At 43.6% G+C, this 20,470-nt stretch overlaps 2 non-coding genes across 2 annotated transcripts; both read left to right on the forward strand.

Moving 5' to 3' along the window:
* The first annotated feature begins 2,885 nt into the window (after window positions 1-2,885).
* Window positions 2,886-2,967, forward strand: trnap-agg (transfer RNA proline (anticodon AGG)). The gene has a single exon. It is a non-coding gene; the product is annotated as a tRNA-Pro (tRNA).
* Window positions 2,968-6,599: 3,632 nt separating this feature from the next.
* On the forward strand, window positions 6,600-6,681 carry trnap-agg (transfer RNA proline (anticodon AGG)). Its single transcript has one exon. It is a non-coding gene; the product is annotated as a tRNA-Pro (tRNA).
* Window positions 6,682-20,470: the final 13,789 nt, after the last annotated feature.

The raw sequence follows: 20,470 nt of genomic DNA on the forward strand, positions 1-20,470 counted from the left end.
GCAGAGTCTGGTGCACTCACAACATTTCAAAGGCATCTGAATGGGTGTATAGACAGGAAGACCTCGGAGAGAAAAGGCACAAATATTGGCAGAAATGTATGGATTAATTTCGGTTATCTATTCAGCAAGGGCAAGTTGGATCGCGGGATTTGTTTCCATTCTGGACAAGTCTGAGATGCTCCAGCCACCGGCAACAGTTTGAATACACCATTTGCAAAAAAAAACCGCATGTTGTTTGTTACTCAGCCAGCGAGTTTGGTTATTTTGTTTGGAGGGTGGATGAGCCCAACCGATCCAGAGATGAAGGTTTTCCGGATATTTGCTGCCAATGACCATCCTTCTTGACACTTTCCCAAGTTCGCCATCAAAGATATTGGATGAAGAAAAATACCTCACGTATCGCATTACCCACATTGCTCTCCAGCGAATCCAAAAACTGAAAGCTCTTAACGTGGAACAGAATCAAAACTGAAAAGGCAGTACCATGATCAGACACACCGAAGCTTAAGTGCTGTCTGTGAGGCACTGTGAGTCGTCTCTGACATGAACTGCTCGCACAAATAACAGCAATGCAATTCCAAACCGACTGGAGATTTAGTGTATTGCCAAGTCCCAGAAAGTGCTCAAGTATCATAAAACAAAACACAACAACGAACCATTAAAAGTGAACATTTCCAATTATATCCGTGATTAAATTCGGCCATCAATGCGCCGGTGCCCCCATCTGATCGAGAGAGCCAATCACCTTTCTCCCTCACCAGGACAGTAATGAAGGAAATGAAAGTATAGCAACGTTTCACATCGCGATTGCCCACCTTTTTGCCACAGCATCAAAAAACGGTGAACAGATTCAATGCAGGATCTTCTTTCGAAATAACGGTGAAATAACTATGTCTATTCACTTTCAGAGTAAACGAGGAACAAAGCAAGTTGTCTGCAATATGAATAACCAATGTAGATTACTTTGGTCCCAGGTTCTACTGATGCACAGACTTTCATATGAAAAGGTTCCTTGGGTGATTGCCCTACACCCAGAAATCTTCTGGCTGCCTTCTGTTTGCACTGACCCATTAAACTTGTGCTGCTCTAATCGAATTTGTTGTTCTTGCCATTTGTCCGTATTGCTACTCGGGATAGCTGGTCGTGGCAACTCATGACTGCCACACAAATTCTTTGCCAAAATTGGATAGTCCCGCAACGTGATTCGCAGTGCACGAACCTTGCAACGAGTATATGCCACGCGGCAAGTTAAAAAGCACGCTTCCATTTATTATAGTAAGTTTCTAGGAACTGACAGCCAGATTCCTCCTTACACTCGGAATTATGACAACACATAAACCAACAGCCTCTCTCAGAGACAAGTGACCAATGCCCGACTTGTTCCAGACAAACGTAGTTAACAGGATTGCACGCAGGGACTGCACATAAAACGATAGAGGAGAAGCAGACAGACGACCATCGGGCTGCGTTCAGGCAGTTCAGTTACCCTGTAAACCCCATGCACAGCTGTTCCTTGTAGGTACACACAGGGATCTGAGTGTCTCTGACTCCGGGACTTGGAACTCGGATGATATGACCGTCTGCAGCACTGGTTACTTCCTTGTGTGAGGTAACTCCAGATGGAACATATGTAAAACACGATAGCTCATTGAGAAATACGTCCAAAATAGTACCCAAGAGACGTATTTCTGTTGTGGTTCTAGTCCTGTTCCTGACATGACAGACAGCATTGTACTTATTGTGTGCTTCCTGACGGTTCGGTGCATGCTTCCGTGATCGCATTGTGTGCAGTAATCTGCGTTTGAGCTGCAATTATGTGCGTTTGAAATCCAGGACCACCGGCCTCGATTTTGTTTTCCTCTTCTCGTGCGCAATTGCAACACAGTAAACGATCAATTAATATTGGGAAATAATATACACAGGCGTGTGAAAAGCTCACTTTCCGTCGCAATTATTCAATGGTTAGAGATCACTTTGATACAGGAGATAAGGTTGGAAAGTGTGTTTGGGTAGAGATGAGGAACATTGAGGAAAGAGGAAACCAGCCGGTGCAGCTTACAAGAACACTAACAGTAACCACAGTGTAACAAAAAACGTACAGGAAAAAATACCGCCTGTGAATGATAAAAGAAGGCAAGAATTATGGGAGACATTCATTTCCCTTCTTCCTCTCCTGTTTGAATTGTAAAGAAACTTTGAAGAAAAACAATCGAAAACTCATACATGCCCCACCGAACAACGTGCGCCATACCTTGGTCATTGATTACTGTAGATTAGAATACTTACAATGTGCAAACAGGTCCTTCAGCCCAGCAACTCCACACCGACCCGCCCGAGCCCAAATGCTTTAACCACGTCAATTTAGCACGGCCATTTCAACAAACCGGTACATTTTTGGACTGTGGGAGAAAAGCAGAGCAAGCACACGCAGGCACAGGGAGATTGTGCAAACTCCACACATTCAGTTGATTGAGGCGGGAATTGACCCTGACTCCGTGGCATTGTGAAACAGCAGCGCTCACGATGGTGTCAGCGTGAGATGGGACTTATTTGCCTTCTTTAATTGGGAAAAATCTCTGTCATTGTGAGCATCTGGAAAGACCAAAAACTTCGCCAGAAAAAGAAATGAATATGTCATTAACCTTTGTTTGTTTCAGATCCAAGAATACTCAGATCAATAGCTCCTTTCAATGAATAATTTTGACTCAATTTGGCTGCAAATATCTTGTCCTAACTTTGTGCTTTTCTTCTTTTACATTGGTGTCTCGCACCTTACAAATGACAGCAAAGGTATGAATGGAGATGGAAACATGTAACTCAAGTCAGCGGCAGCTTTCAATGATATCACGGCTGATTTGGTCAATGCTCAGGGGGCAGTGCTGTCTGTAGTTATGGCCGAGTGGTTAAGGCGATGGATTAGGAGTTCATTGGGGTTTCCCCCCGTAGGTTCGAATCCTGCTGACTCCGTTATGAATGCTTTCCTGCTGGAACTATTCAAAGTTCAGAAAGCCTGTTTTGCAAACCAGGCCTGTAATTTGATTAGACTTGAGAAACTCGAGTTCTTCATCAGAAATGCTCCACATTTAAAACATTATCTCTGTTTCTCTTTCCAGATACACTGCTCGACACATCGGGTTTCTGCAGTTGTTATTGAACGCCCTGAGCAGAAGTGCTGCTTTTCATTAGATTCCTTTCATCCCTTGTCCTCTGTTCTCTGACTCTGGTCATTGGCAACACTTCCTCCTGCTCGTCAGAGTGCTCATTCCCCACCGCTCCCTCTCCCATCATTACAAACGACCGCAGGAAATTGCCACTTAACCATCTTTGTTCCAAAGTGAAACTCACCAGCCGAGGAACTCTCTCCACCAAACGGGACTTCTCATCCCTGGACATGGTGCAAGCCAGAGGATTGTGAAGAGTTACTGTGAAAATATTGTCAGTTGGCAGTTGGAAAAATGTTTAGGAAGCAAACCATATAATTTAGGCTCCAGCTTTGGAAATCTTGAGAAACCCTTTGGGAAATGGAATCATAGGAGATTGAAGAAGTGCAAATTGTCAGTACGAGTAGAGTAAGGGACATTGACTCTAATCTTCTCGGCACAGGAACTGATCTGAGACATTGAAAGAATTCTCGCGCCCGTACGCGAGGAATACAAACTTCATCTGGACTGTGGGGTAATGAAAAACTCTGGAACACTCAAGAGAATATCCAAATATTGACTGAGATCACTACAGTACGAGTACTATAGATGGGTCAGTTTTTGTCCACTGTGTGCGGCAGGGCTTCCTGACATAGTATGTAGACATGCCTTCAAGGGAAGAAGCCACTTTCGATTTAGTACTGGGTAACGAGCCTGGCCAGGTTTTAGATTTGGAAGGAGGTGAGCACTGTGGAGACAGCGATCACAATTCTCTCAGGTTTACTTTCGTGATGGAAAGGGATAGGTGTACTCCACGGAGCAAGAGTTTCAGCTGGTGGAAGGGAAATCACGATGCAATGAGGTAAGATTTAGGAATCGTAGAGTGGGGTCGGAAACTGTAGGGGGTGAGCACATTAAAAATGTGGAGCTTATTGAAGGAAAAGCTCCTGTGTGTCCTAGATAAGTATGTACCTGTCAGGGAGGGAGTAAGATATAGAACGCGTGAGCCGTGCTTTACGAAGGAAGTGGAAACCCTGGTCAAGAAGAACAAGAAGTCTTATGTTAGGAGAAAACGTGAAAACTCAGTTCGAGCGCTCGAGGGTTCCAACGATATCAGGAAAGACCTAAAAAGAGAGCTGAGAAGAACCAGGAGGAGACATGAGAAGTTGTTGGCAGATAGGATCAGGGTTAACCCTAAGGCTTTCCATAGGTATGTGAGCACTAAAAGAATGACGAGAGTTAAATTTGGGACAATCAAGGATAATAGTGGGAAGTCGTATGTGGAGTCAGTGGAGATAGAGGAAGCACTAAATAAATATTTTTCGACAGAGTTCGCTATAGATAATGAAAATGTTGGCGAGGAAGATAGAGAGATACTTGCGTCTAGACTAGAAGAGATTGAGGTTCACATGGAAGAGATATTAGAAATACTGCAGAGTGTGAAAATAGATAAGTCAGCTGGGCCGGACGGGATCTATCTGATGTTGTTCAGCAAATGCACGACAGGAAGATACAAATCAAGCTGATGCTAACAACGGCTCGTTTTGAGGCTCTAATTTGCAGTGAAGTGGCGGCGCCAATAAAAGGTGTCACGCAGCTCGTCTAATTCCACATCCTGAGCTCGGAATGACCAGATGTCTCTCGCAGAGTTTCGGCAGGGTCTTGCTTAGACGACACCATGACACGTTTTCACTGGAGTGGATCATGAAATCGCGTCGGGACTACGAATAAAACGATGGAAACTTCCAGCAGAGAAGGAGGCGACCCTGAAGCAGGCAGCTGAGGACAAATGTTTCTCCTTTGCCAGTGAAAGGCACTGCTTCACAAATTGGAAACTTCGAAATGAAGCAGTGTTGGTGATTTTCTTCGCTGCTTGTTCACCTTTTTAATTCTGATTCCGTGAAAGTCCATGGCATTACATATCGACATTCTGCCGGCGAAGAGGGTGTCTGTTGGCCAGTGGCATAATGGATAACGCGTCTGACTTCGGATCAGACAATTGTAGGTTCGAGTCCTAACTGGCTCGAGGGAAATGTCTGACTTTTACCGTGCCCCACGTTGACGCTCCCCTGTGATGTCATGCCGGGACGTCGCTTCTGTGCTTCCACATTTGAAACTTGCATTTGTCCTATTATCCATTTCAAATTCCAGCTCACCACAACGGAGACCTCTGTCGCTTTGGGGGTGTCTTTCTGTGTGTCTCCCGTTGTGAGTGAAAATGAGCATAAGTTCCTCAAAAGAGTTACAAGTCGCTGTGCAAAGGTCACACATCTGCCCCATTATTGTGCCATTTAAGAACACAGGATAAAGTCATTGACATTTGCACTGGGTACATTAGAACACACGAGACTTTGGGCCAAAGTTGGAAACTGCGACTGGAATGATTGGCTCTCTGATTAGCCGCGATGCACACAGTTGGAATGGCCTTTTCCCACTTTGTAAATCTACGAAGACAAGTTGAAAATAATCTGCAAGGAAAATGTTCATAAAGAGTGTTTTATTTACACCAAATACGACAGTATCTATCGCCTTGTCTTGTTATTTACTTGTGAGGATTCGATACTCTCAGAACCGTGGCCCGGATCGTATTCCGGCTCATGGAATGCTGGTATTGTTCAGCTAACATGTCGGTGTACCAGTACTTCTGCCGATTTTCCGATGCTAGCAGGTCATTGGTTTTGTCCAAAACATTATGAATGTTAACATAATACGAATAGCTGCAGTTGCTGGAAATCTGAGCCAAAAACGAAAATTGTTTGCGGAACGCAGAAAGACTGGCAACAGAAACATCGACTTTCCTGCTCCTCGGATGCTGCTGTGCTTTTCCAAAATTTTCTGATCTAAAATCAGGTTTCCAGCATCTGCAGTCCTCACTTTTGCCTAGTTCCTTCAGTGTCGCTGGTTCCCAATTCAAGAACTCCATCTCTAGCGGTTTCATGTCTGTACCTCCATGCTGTCGAGTTGAAGAGTGAAGAAAAGTAACTCACCCCCTCCATCTCTGGGGTAATTAGGGGCTGAAAGTGAATCGTATCACATTGAAGTGTATCTACAAGCGACTTAATCTCTGTCTTTTATTGGGAACCATCTCTTTCATTGTAACCATCAGGAAAGACCATTTCGTTCGCTAAAAAGAGAAATGAATATGTCACTAACCTTTGTTTGTTTCATGTCCAAGAATACTCAGATCAATAGCTCCCTTGATTACCTCTGCTGGTCATGTTCGCAAAGAGGTCTAGCAAATTGCCAAGTTTGATTTTCCTTTCAATAAATAATGTTGAAGCAATTTGGCTGCAAATATCTTGTCCTAACTTTGGGCTTTTCTTCTTTTACATTGGTGTCTCGCACCTTACAAATGACAGCAAAGGTATGAATGGAGATGGAAACATGTAACTCAAGTCAGCGGCAGCTTTCAATGAGATCACGGCTGATTTGGTCAATGCTCAGGGGGCGGTGCTGTCTGTAGTCATGGCCGAGTGGTTAAGGCGATGGATTAGGAATTCGTTGGGGTTTCTCCCCGTAGGTTCGAATCCTGCTGACTCCGTTATGAATGCTTTCCTGCTGGAACTATTCAAAGTTCAGAAAGCCTGTTTTGCAAACCAGGCCTGTAATTTGATTAGACTTGAGAAACTCGAGTTCTTCATCAGAAATGCTCCACATTTAAAACATTATCTCTGTTTCTCTTTCCAGATACACTGCTCGACACATCGGGTTTCTGCAGTTGTTATTGAACGCCCTGAGCAGAAGTGCTGCTTTTCATTAGATTCCTTTCATCCCTTGTCCTCTGTTCTCTGACTCAGGTCATTGGCAACACTTCCTCCTGCTCGTCAGAGTGCTCATTCCCCACCGCTCCCTCTCCCATCATTACAAACGACCGCAGGAAATTGCCACTTAACCATCTTTGTTCCAAAGTGAAACTCACCAGCCTAGGAACTCTCTCCACCAAACGGGACTTCTCATCCCTGGACATGGTGCAAGCCAGAGGATTGTGAAGAGTTACTGTGAAAATATTGTCAGTTGGCAGTTGGAAAAATGTTTAGGAAGCAAACCATATAATTTAGGCTCCAGCTTTGGAAATCTTGAGAAACCCTTTGGGAAATGGAATCATAGGAGATTGAAGAAGTGTAAATTGTCAGTCCGAGTAGAGGAAGGGACATTGACTCTGATCTTCTTGGCACAGGAACTGATCAGAGACATTGAAAGAATTCTCGCTCCCGTACGCGAGGAATACAAACTTCATCTGGACTGTGGGGTAATGAAAAACTCTGGAACACTCAAGACAATATCCAAATATTGACTGAGATCACTACAGTACGAGTACTATAGATGGGTCAGTTTTTGTCCACTGTGTGCGGCAGGGCTTCCTGACACAGTATGTGGACATGCCTTCAAGGGAAGAAGCCACTTTCGATTTAGTACTGGGTAACGAGCCTGGCCAGGTTTTAGATTTGGAAGTAGGTGAGCACTGTGGAGACAGCGATCACAATTCTCTCAGGTTTACTTTCGTGATGGAAAGGGATAGGTGTACTCCACGGAGCAAGAGTTTCAGCTGGTGGAAGGGAAATCACGATGCAATGAGGTAACATTTAGGAATCGTAGAGTGGGGTAGGAAACTGTAGGGGGTGAGCACATTAAAAATGTGGAGCTTATTCAAGGAAAAGCTCCAGTGTGTCCTGGATAAGTATGTACCTGTCGAGGGGAATGTCTGACTTTAACCTTGCCCCACGTTGACGCTCCCCTGTGAAGTCCTGCCGGGACGTCGATTCTGTGCTTTGCATTTGTCCAATGATCAATTTCAAATTCCAGCTCACCACAGCGGAGACCTCTGTCGCTTTTGGGGTGTATTTCTGTGTGTCTCCCTTTGTGGGTGAAAATGAGCATGAGTTCCTCAAAAGAGTTACAAGTCGCTGTGCAAAGGTCTAACATCTGCCCCATTATTGTGCCATTTAAGAAAACAGGATAAAGTCATTGACATTTGCAATGGGAACATTAGAACACACGAGACTTTGGGCCAAAGTTGGAAACTGCGACTGGAATGATTGGCTCTCTGATTAGCCGCGATGCACACAGGTGGAATGGCCTTTTCCCACTTTGTAAATCTACGAAGACAAGTTGAAAATAATCTGCAAGGAAAATGTTCATAAAGGGTGTTTTATTTACACCAAATACGATAGTATCTATCGCCTTGTCTTGCTATTTACTTGTGAGGATTCGATACTCACAGCCCCGTGGCCCGGATCGTATTCCCGCTCATGGAATACTGGTATTGTTCAGCTAACATGTCGGTGTACCAGTACTCCTGCCGATTTTCCGATGCTAGCAGGTCATTGGTTTTGTCCAAAACATTATGAATGTTAACATAATACGAACAGCTGCAGTTGCTGCAAATCTGAGCCAAAAACGAAAAATGTTTGCTGAACGCAGAAATACTGGCAACACAAACATCGACTTTCCTGCTCCTCGAATGCTGCTGTGCTTTTCCAGCGTTTTCTGATCTAAAATCAGATTTCCAGCATCTGCAGTCCTCACTTTTGTCGAGTTCCTTCAGTGTTGCTGGTTCCCAATTCAAGAACTCCATCTCTAGCGGTTTCATGTCTGTACCTCCATGCTGTCGAGTTGAAGAGTGAAGAAAAGTAACTCACCACCTCCATCTCTGGGGTAATTAGGGGCTGAAAGTGAATCGTATCACATTGAAGTATACCTACAAGCGACTTAATCTCTGTCTTTTATAGGGAACCATCTCTTTCATTGTAACCATCAGGAAAGACCATTTCGTTCGCTAAAAAGATAAATGAATATGTCACTAACCTTTGTTTGTTTCATGTCCAAGAATACTCAGATCAATCACTCCCTTGATTATCTCTGCTGGTCATGTTCGCAAAGAGGTCTAGCAAATTGCCAAGTGTGATTTTCCTTTCAATAAATAATTTTGACTCAGTTTGGCTGCAAATATCTTTTCCATACATTGTGCTTTTCTTCTTTACAAATGACAGCAAAGGTATGATAGGAGATGGAAGCATTTAACTCATCAAGTCAGCGGCAGCTTTCAATGAGATATCGGCTGATTTGGTCACTGCTCAACCTTGCCGCTTTGTCTGTAGTCATGGCCGCGTGGTTAAGCTGAATGATGAGAAGTTCTTTGGGGTTTCCCCACGTAGGTTCGTGTCCTGCTGGCGTCCGTTGTGAATGCTTTCCCGCTGGAACAATTTCTACTCGATGTTCAGAACGCTTATCTTGCAAACCCGACCGGTAATTTGATTAGACTTGGGAAATTCGAGTTCTTCATCAGAAATGTTCTGTATTTAAAGCATTATCTCTAAGAATGACGAGAGTTAAATTTGGGACAATCAAGGACAATAGTGAGAAGTTTTGTGTGGAGTCAGAGGAGATAGGGGAAGCACTAAATTAATATTTTTCGACAGTGTTCGCGATAGAAAATGAAAACGTTGGCGAGGAAGATACAGAGATACTTGCGTCTAGTGTAGTAGAGATTGAGGTTCACAAGGATTAGGTAATAGAAATACTGAAGATTGTGAAAACAGACAAGTCCCCTGGGCCGGATGGGATCTGTCCTAGGAACCTTCTGGGAAGCAAGGGAAGACATTGATGAGCCTTTGGAATTGATCGTCAAATCATCGTTGTCTACAGGATTAGAGCCCGTGGAATGGAGCATAGCATATGTTGTTCTCTTATGCAAAAGATTTCGTAGAGACAACCCTGGTAATTACAGACCAGTGAATTCACTGCAGTTGTTGGTAACGTGTTGGAAAAGGTTATTATAGATAGGATTTATGACCATCTCGCAAAGAATAATCTGATCAGGGACAGTCAGCACAGTTTTGTGATGGTTAGGCCTTGCCTAACGAATCTCGTTGACTTTTTTGACAAAGTGACCAAACAGGTAGATCACAGTAACCCGGTTGATGTGGTGTATATGGGTTTCAGCAAGTTGTTCGATAAGTTTCCCCACAATAGGCTTTTATACAAAATGCGGAGGAATGGAATTATGGAAGAGTTTCCAGCTTTGATCAGTAATTGGCTTGCCAACAGAAAACAGTGTTGTAGTTGATGGAACATGTTCTTCTTGGTGTTTAGGTCCTGGCGCCGTAACACAAGGGTTGGTGTTAGGTCCACTGCTGTTACATGAGATCTAACCTTGCCAATCAGTCTCCCATGGGAAACATTATTGAACACCTTACTGAAGACCGTATGGATCACATTTACTGCTCTGCCCTCATCAATCTTCTTTGTTACTTCTTCAAAAAAATTATCACGTTTGTGAGACATGATTTCCCACGCACAAAGCCATGTTAATAATCTCGAATGAGTCCTTGCCTTTCCAAATACATGTACATTCTGTTCCTCAGGATTCCCTCCAACAATTAGAGTATTCTTGGCAGATGCAGTTTCATGTAGGGAATGCGAGGTCATATACTTTGTTGGGAAGAATCAAAAGACACACTCGTGTTAAAATCGATCGATAAAAAAAGAAGTGCGGTGCAGAGGAGTCTCAGTGTTCTTATACATGAAACGAACAAAGGTTAATCACATATTTATTTCTTGCTGGCAAAACAAAGCCTTTTCTGATGCTCACAATTAAAGAGATGGTTTGCAAGAAAATAGGAAAATTAAGTCACCAGTGGAGTAATCAATTACCAAGATATCCCTCGTGATGTTTTATGGGACATGTGGGATTTTTTTTGATTTTGGTTCTCCAAACGTTTTTACAATATAACCGAGAGTTTTAGATGGGAAATTAAGATCACGCATGACTACTGCCATTTATGTCACTCACACGCATTTTTCCCCTTGTACGATTTATTTCGCTTTGTGGTTACTGCGAGTGGGCTTGTAAACTACACATGCTTGTGAGTCCATTTCTCACTGTTCCTCAACTCCAGCCACACAGACTTTACATCCTTATTTCCTGAATCAAGGTAATTCTCTAACCATTGCATAAATGTCATTAAAACTTCGGTATTTCACACGCCTCTGTATATCATCTTTCAATATCAATTGATCTTTTACTGTATTGCAGTTGTGCATAAGAAGAGAAAAATGAAATGGAGAATGGTGGACCTACGCTTCATACACCCGTTATTGAAGCGGAAATGCAGATTTCTGCCTATAAAACGATCGTGGAACCATGTGCCGAACCCTCAGGAAACACAGAATAAGTGCAGTGCCACAGGGCATGTCAAGGACAGCACTAGAAGGACAACAGAAATGCTGCTCTAAGCTCCTATTTTGGATGTATTTCTCAATGAGTATGACATGTGTTCCATCAGGAGTTACCTCACACAAGGAAGTAACCAGTGCTGCAGACTGTCATATCATCCAAATTCCAAGCCCTGGAATCAGAGACATTCAATATTCTGTGCATAACTGCAAGGAACAGCTGTCCAAGGCGTTTTTACAGTCCAGATGAAATGATGAATGCAGTTCGCTAGTTGTCAGCCTCTTTCTCCTATGTCGTGTTTCGTGCAGTCCATGCGTGGAATCTCGTCAACCACGTTTGAACTGCACATGATGGGGTATTGGACCTTGTTTTCTCGTGAGTTGTTGTCTGAGTGAGTCCCTCGGTTTCTGTGCTGTTATATGTCCGTGTGTTCGGAGGAATCTGGATATCATTTTCCAGAATTTGTTTTTAACACAGGGAAGCATGATTTAAAAATTACCTCATCGCAAATCCACGTTGCAAACTTTGTATGCCATGCATTTGCGAATGAAGGTGGGTGGATATTGGTTCTTGGCAAAGACTTTGTGTGGGCGTCAGTCCAGCAGTCCCTAGTAGCAATACGTACAAACGGCAGGGGCCACACATTCGGCTAGAATAGCACAACAATAATAGGACAGGGCAAGCAGAAGACAGGCAGACAATTCATGGAAGCAGGGCACTCATCTACGGATTCCATCCATTGGACCCAATCTGCAATCCCAACAAACGGCAGCAGCAGGAATGAAACCAAATGCATTCGTACCAAAGCATGAGAGCAGCGCTTCACAGGAACCTCTGCAGCGCTGAGAATGTCACCCAGAAAGGGACGAAAAGTCTGCAAACCATCTTCCTAGCGTCACCGAACTTTTCAACAAGAACTCCAGAAGCATCCGAACTTCACATCTTTCTGCTCCAAAACACTCCGCTTTTCCACAACAGAGAATTGCACACTCAACTACCGCGTGTAAGATGAGAATTGCAGCCCCTACACGACCAAGGGCGGCAGTAAGAGCGAGGGGAAACAGCTGCCCCTGTCATTCCACAGCTACAAACGCTCTCTTTGAAAGGTACATTATCGTATGAATGTCGGGGCAGCAGTAGAATATGGGAACTAAACAGCCTGCGCTCTGTATTCATATTCTGGACAATGTGAGTTGGGCACAGTTTTCCCTGAAAGTGAGTGGACGTCGTTATTTCACCGCTGTTGTGAAGCCAGATCCTGCACTGAGTCTGCTCCCTCGTTTTTTGTTGTTGTGGCTAAAAGGTAGGCAATCGCAACGTGAAACTTTGTTATATTTCTCTCATTTCCTTCATTACTGTCCTGGTGAGGAAGGGTGGAGATTGGCTCGCTCGATCAGATGGAGGCACCAGCGCATTGTTGACCTAATTTAATCGAGAATGTAATTGGTCATATTCACTTTGCATGGTACATTTTTCTGTTTTGTTTAATGTTACTTGAGCACTTTCTGTTACTTGGCAATGCACTAAATCTCCAGAATGTCGGGAAGCTCCGTTTGGAATTGCTTCGGTGTTAATTGTGTGAGCAGCTCTTGACATACACGTCTCGCACTGCCCCACAGACAGAAGTAATGAGTTTGCGTGTCTGATAATGACTCTGCCTTTTGAGTTTTGCACCTGGTCCACGTTAAGAGCTGTCAGTTTTTGGATTCACTGGAGAGTTAAGGGGATAACACGATTTGTGAGGTTTTTTTTTAGTCAACGAAATTATTTGATGGAGAACTTGGGAATGTATCAAGGAGAATGGTCATTGTCTGTAAATGTCTGGAAAACATTCCTCTCTGTGTCATTTCAAAACATTACGCCTCAAGAAAAAAATAAAATTCAAACACGCTGACTTAGTAACAAACAGCATGCGTTTTTGCAAGTGGTCTATTCAAACTGTTGTCAGGTACTGGAGTGTCACAGAATTACCGAGCAAGGAAGCAAACCTTCCTATCCACCTTGCACCTGTTGAACAGATGACTGTAACTAATCTAAACATATTTGTCAATATTTGTCCATTATCTCTCCGAACAATTCCTGTCTGCATACCCATTTAGATGCCTTTGAAGTGTTGTGAGTGCACCAAACTCTGCCACTAAATGTTGCAATTTATTCCACACGCACAAAAATGTCTGTATTAAAAACAAGTGTCGCTCACGTCCCTTTCAAATTGTACGGCTCTCACATTAAACCTATGCTATCTCACTGTAAATTCATGTGACTTCTGAAAAAATGTAGATTGACTATGTTCTCTGTTCGTCTACCTCATGATTTTGTAAACTTTTCCAAGAACATCCCTCAGGCCTGAAGCTCCAGGGAAAACTGTCGAAGAATATTCAGCTTCTCAATAATGTCCACACCGTGCAAACCTTTCAAATCGTTGTAAATATGTTTTTTAATTATGCTTATGTATATATAGAAAGTGCCAGGGGAAATTGCCTGAAGTGAAGCGATGCTGAAACATTAGTCTTGACAGGTTTGGCGCTTAATTATCGTCAGGGAGCGTCGCCGAGTGGTTTAATGTAGGTAAAAGCAACAAATGCAGATGCTGGAGACCAGATTCAGGATTAGTGGTGCTGAAGAGCGCAGCAGGACAGGCAGCATCCGAGGAGCAGTAAAATCGACGTTTCGGGCGAAAACCTGCATTCCTGATGAAGTGCTTTTGCCAGAAACGTCGAGTTTACTGCTCCTCGGATGCTGCTTGAACTGCTGTGCTCTTCCAGCACGATTAATCCAGAGAGGTTTAATGTGCTGCGTTTAGGATCCAGTCTCTATTGCGTCGTGGGTTTGAAACCCAACTTTGCAATAGATCAACTGCAGGCAGCTTTTTATGACAGAGCGACGCAGGTCCTGATATTGCTTTATGGGTGTGTTTGTTACTCCTCGGGTCTCTCACCCTCTCTGCGATAAACACGGGAACATGAGCAACTGATTCTTAAAATAATGAGAACTACTGCTATCCACATCCTCTCGAGCACTGTGCGTTTGGATGTGTACACGCACAATTTTGCTGCCAGTTGCTGTGTCTCAAATGGTCAGAGCATTTGGCTGAAATGTTGGTTGTCCAAGCCCAAAAAGAGCACAGAGCCTCAAATATTTCACATCAAGTATTGAGAGCGACCATGTGCTGACAATACAACCACGAGAACTCATCCATGATTGACCCTGAGTCCGCAATGAGTGAGACGGTCACGTGCAGCAAAATGTGACCCCACTCTCTACAAGCCCCAGCTGCCAACAGAAAGGGGCCACTGCAGTTTCAATCAGCGGCTTCCTGCCCAGCCCTGGGACACAGCTCATGGAAACTCCTTCCTCAGGAACGGCTGTTACCGTGTGAAAGGGTAAAACATTCTAATTCAAACTGGAAATGGCTTCAGAAGATTGTTCCTGTTTTTAAAACATTTTATAATCAGAATTCCTTTCTCGAGTATTAGAAGTGGTTAACTTTGTAGGCAGGTAGAACAAAGAAAGTGTTGATTGTGAGGACTCTGTCTCTTCAGCAGATGGGATTCCCTACACTCTAATCAGAAATGATTTGGTTTCCCAAGGTATTTTCCCGATTGATTTGCAGTCTGCCAGAGTGTCTGGGAATCACTTCGGTGACCCAAGGATCAGGGTCAAAATATGAAAATATTAGCAGAGAATCGAAAATCCAGGGGCAAGGCCTAAATGGATTGTAATGGTCTGAAGGAATAAATCTGATAATTGAAAGACTTGGATAATGTTATTTGCAATGGGGAGGAATGAACGAGATTTTTGAAAATTGTAGTGTCAGCTGAATGAAACTCGGTATGAAAAGATAAATTAACCAACACCAATCCTATCCTGGTACACTCAGTCGGTAGAGCTTGAGACCTTTAATCTCAATGGTGTGGGGTCGAGACCCACGCAGGGCGCTGTTGTTTGTTAATAGGTTTGCCGCTCTCCTTTACTGTTGCAAGAGCAAATTCGCTCGCTGAAGCTTGTTTTGTTTACACATTTTTTCCTCCGTTTTTGATCATCTCTTGGTTTCTGAGTGAAAACTGTCTCCACTGTACTGCAGGTGCAAGAGACAAGGTTATCAGTTCAGCTGAATATGCTATAACCGATGTCCCTTCCAAAACGTGAGGTTCCATTCCAAACGTGCCCCAACCAAAATGTCCAGAGACGTCGAATGCGAATGGCCACATGACAGTGACAGCTGCATGTCAAATGGTGCTGCAATAGAATTAAGTGAATGAGAATGCCCAGATGGAATCCGAATGGAAATCTCCCTGAAATTTTCCCAGTTCACTCGGTAAATGATGCTGTTGTGTACCCACATGTGTTTACGTAATGAACAGCTTATTGTCAGTAACAGGGGATGGGGGTGATGCAGGATAGTGAGGTTTCCGTGTGAGTTAGAAGTGATTTGTTCGAACAGGGAATTCAAACGTCCACAGAGCAGACATAGCTGATTGGTCCAGGATCAGACTTTTCCCTTCTGCTTCAGTACCAACAAAAGAAATTGCGGGAAAATCTCAGCAGGTCTGGTAGAATCTTGGAATGGAAAACCGAGGTAAGTCTTCAAGACCAGTGACACTTATTACTCCATGTCCATCTCCGTCTACCTTTTCATTGAATATCTCCTGACTCTCAACTTTATACTCAGTTTCTCTTTTATTATTCCATCTCCAAACATTCTTCCAGTCTCAAAATTTAATAGAAGAACTGTTCCATCTCTCACCTCGCCGAGTTATGAGAGGAGGACTTCGAAATGCACGATTAACTCTGTTTCTATTTCCTAAGATACTGGATGGTCGGAGACCAGAAGGCATCGGAGGACAGTTAGAGCTTTCAGCCCGTCTGGTCTGCCCGCCATTCGGTCATGACTCATATCGTTCCCAAACCAATTTTCATCCTTCTATTTGTGACACTTACCTCCCCTGAATTTAGGATCCAGTCTTTTTCCCAGAGTGTGAATGAAACTGTCCCAACCGTCTCCACATCTGCTGGCAGCTGTTACACCGTATCTGTGTGTGATCATACTCAATTTCAGCCCCACACAGCAAACACGTCTGTTCTGAGCAATGCAATCCCCGCTGCATGACAGATCGATCAGGTCTCTGACCCCACGGTTTTTCTGCGAGGCAGTAGTTAGCTCCTTCACCACCCATGGCAAGGACCGGTGCTTCAAAATGTGGGGACAAAGAACGATAGGCACAAGAGTTTGTACAGGTTAGGTCGAAAGGGTTATTGTCAACTTCAGTGGAGTCCCTGCTTTAGAGTCTGGGTTTGAATCGCCCAGGCCTGGATAAAATTCCAAGTCAGGAAATGAAGATTTATTTCTCTTCTTGTGGCTAATCTGAATGAAAACCATTTTCTGCTTCAACAGAGAGCACAGACCCGGTTCTGCCAGAAGGAATCCAGTGATTGATTGCAAACAACTGGAATCATAGAGTCATAGAGATGTACTGTAGGGAAACAGACCCTTCGTTCAAACCTGTCCATGCTGACCGGAAATCCCAACCCAATTTGGTCCCTATTGCCAGCATACGGCCAATATCCCTCCAAACCCTTCCTACTCATATACAATTTCAAATGCCTCTTAAATGTTCCAATTGTACGAGCCTCCACCACATCCTCTGGCAGCCATGGCAGCACATACACGAATAAATCGTCACTGCAAATCCCCTCTAAGGATCTCGCCTTTCTAAGCTGAAACTATCTCACTGTTCATTCAATGTCGCTATGTCTAATTCTTGGAACTCCCTCCCTATCAACATCATGGCTGTATCACTGTGTTGAGCACTTCGAGGACGATGTTAAGTAACTTACCATCTCAATCTCTTGAGTAATTATGGTTGGGCAGTGAAGCCTATCCCAAAGAGTGACGTGCATTCTCCAGAATTTCGTTTGAAAAAACTGCAGTTTCCAAGTGGACATCCGAAAGTGGTCGGGAACAAAAGTAAAGTATCGAAGGGAAAGTAGGATAAACTGAAAGTCAATGATGACTGAGATGAATGAGGCTGAAAGTGAGTGAGGAGCTGTTGGTACAAGGATCAATGTCAGTGCTAATGGTTTAGCCCTTACTGCCCACTGTTAACACCAATTCACACACCACTCCTGGTAAATTCACCACAATTACCCTGGTCTCTTGGTATGAGTTTCCCTCTGTGCATATTCAGGCGGTAAATCGTCCCCGAGAGGATGAACGCATACTGTTTATCCTGTCAGGTTAAAGAGGTGAAAGCATCAGTTTGAAATCAAAGCAAGAAGAGATTGCCTCTTCCTATACATTTTCAGTGGACAGTCACCAGCTGTTAACTTCTTTCCTGCACAAGCGGACGTTGATATAAATTATCATCGAGCAGCTTTATTACAGAAAGGTGGTCCGAATAACTGTGATCAAATATTTAATTAAATGCCCTTATTGATTTGAAGAACCGTGTCTGTGGTTTCGTCAGTTAAACCATATGGTAATAAACAGACGTTAATGGTGTCAAATGCTGTCAAATGTTCTGTACATTGAAAGTTCATTGTTTAAACTTCTTGTTAAAGCCGTATTGTTTATCTAACATCACGAAAGTAACGGCTCACCATGCTTCTTGTGTTTGAGCTCAGACCGTTATTATTTCGTGCTACCAAGCCCTACCTCCTGATGTGGACCCATTAGTCTATGTTCTATCCTGCTAATTCAACGCAGAGTTCTTTTTACTCTGTTCGACAAGGATTTGTCTATCTCTTCTACTATTATTCTCCGTCCGTCTTTTCAAGTTTTTTTGGGAATAATGAAGAGACGCAGGAGACACTGCAGACTTGCAGGACAATGTTGTAGTAATAACGCATCCAATGAGATAATAGCTCTTATATAGATAATAGCAAACGGCAATGGAATCATAGAAATCCTATAATTGGAGTGAAACTGCTTTTTTCTGGTCTATTATGAATACTATTTAGAATTGTAAAAGCTAATAACGTTTTGAGTGAACCAATGTCACCTGATCTCAGACCTAAGTAACACAGACATTATTTGGAGTCTGTGAGCCCAGTTCTACACACTCTGGCCGGGGGGGGCGGAGAAAGCCACGGAACAGCCTCCGATTTTAACACTTTTCCAAGAGTAGAAATGAAAAATGAGGGATATTGACAGAGGAAATCCCCCATTGCTACAGCAGTGAGACCACTGAGTCCTGAACAGGATACTTCCACGGAAAGTGAAGTATGGTGCTGTATTTTTTTTTCATTTGTGATCATTTTAGCTGCACATTCAGTTTATTTCTTTCTTCCATTTCTGTCAGCTTGGAAAAGGCCTTTCCGCCCATCTGCAGTGCGGGTCATTGGACATTCATCTTTTCGAGTCCAGGAGCTACTATTTCTTGGAGGACCTTCTGCACTGCATCTCGGGTGGGGTGGGTGCGAGGCTGTACCACTATATTCACCTGTCTATAGATATCGGAGAAGGGTCTATCTATTCCACACCACCAGGCTTCCTCATCGCTCTTCTGAATCTTGGTTATTATTACCCTTGCCAAGGCACCTCCTTCTTTGATAACAGGAAACCGATATCCCGTGTCAGGTGTACCTGTAGCCGTGATGGATACTACTCAATGCCAGTAACTGGGTACACAAGGATCTCTGTGTAAATATTAATTGCCTCATTTATAGCCGTCCTGGTTACCAAACGGGCATGGGTGGCATGTAAAGGTCAACTTAACATCCTTGGTTAAGATTACCGTCTGCTGTTGTATCCCAGACACCCCTGCCTTCACGACTCGTCCTGCCATGCAGTCCCATATTTCTATGAGTCTTCTCATCTTTACTTACACTTATTTGGATCCGGTGTTGTCCGATGTCTCCTCAAGGTCAACTATACGTTTGCAACGGCTGGCGTGTATCAACGTGGCTCTTTCGGCGATCTTAACAGCTGTCTGTGTTGTAAGGAGCCCTTGGAACGGTCCCAGCCAGCTCTTCGCCTTCATGCTTTTGCTCCTGAAGTCTTTCACCACTATCCAGGCTTCAGGTTCTGGATTGTGCATCTTCCCTTCTGCTGATTGGGGTCGTGCTGCCCTTCTTTTGATTCTGTGTTTGAGACAGAAGTGTGGAGAGATTTATACCGTAACATAATATCTCGTCCTCACAGTGGTCTGTTATCTGTTTTAAAATCGGTCTTGGTCTATTCCTGTATTGGGCCACCTTCCAAACAAAATCTCAAACGTCCTAATATTTACCCTTCCTCTCCTTCATATATATTAGCACAATTGGAAATGCCTTTGTCCATGTCACCTCTAGTTCCTCACAACATTTTGCCAATTAATTTTTAAGGATAGTTTTCTCTCTTTCCACTGCCCCACCGCTCGCTCGGTGGTAAGCACAATGTTGCCTCACCTTTATTCCCAAGTAATCACTGATCTGCTGTTGGGAAATATTTATAAATGGCTTTCCATTGTCGCTGCTTAGCCTTTCAGGATGCCCCATCTCGGAATTATTTCAGTTAGCAAAGCCTTGGCTACTGCACTGGCATCCTGTTTAGACATTGGAGCACTTCCACCCCATGGGAAAACATCAAATATTGCCAGACAGTGCCTTTTCCCTTCGCTGGGTGTTAGTTGGGATTAGGGGTGTTCTGCCTGATTCATTTGTATTCCCCTCCCCACATTATTAGTGGCACAGGTAACACATTATTCACCTTATTTTTATGAGTAATGAGTAAATTCCTTTCTGTACCAGCATGCTGAAATATAGTCGTACATCCCCACTTTTGACACATGGTCCTTACCGTGTGTTACTTTGGCATAGAAAGGGAATAAAGATCGTGGTCGACAGGGTTTCCCACTGGGGCCACACCACACCCATTCCCTCATTCTGCACCCTGCCCTTGTCCATTCACGCTTCTCCTTCGATGTGACCTGAGACTGTAACTCCCATAAGTCTGCTTTGGATTACAAATATGTGACATACACATGTCAAACTCATTACTTGGCGGCTGATTGGCTGCTGTGTCCTTGCCGCTCAGTCTACATTTTCATTGCCTTGAGAACTTGAATCATAATTATTCCTGTGGGCTTCACATGTACATACAGTGATTGATTTAGGCAATCGGACTGCTTTCAGGAGGTCAGAGATCAGGCCATATTATATGATTGGCTTTCCA

Source organism: Chiloscyllium punctatum, chromosome 29 (assembly GCF_047496795.1).
Source record: "Chiloscyllium punctatum isolate Juve2018m chromosome 29, sChiPun1.3, whole genome shotgun sequence".
In the NCBI taxonomy this organism is placed as follows: domain Eukaryota; kingdom Metazoa; phylum Chordata; class Chondrichthyes; order Orectolobiformes; family Hemiscylliidae; genus Chiloscyllium; species Chiloscyllium punctatum.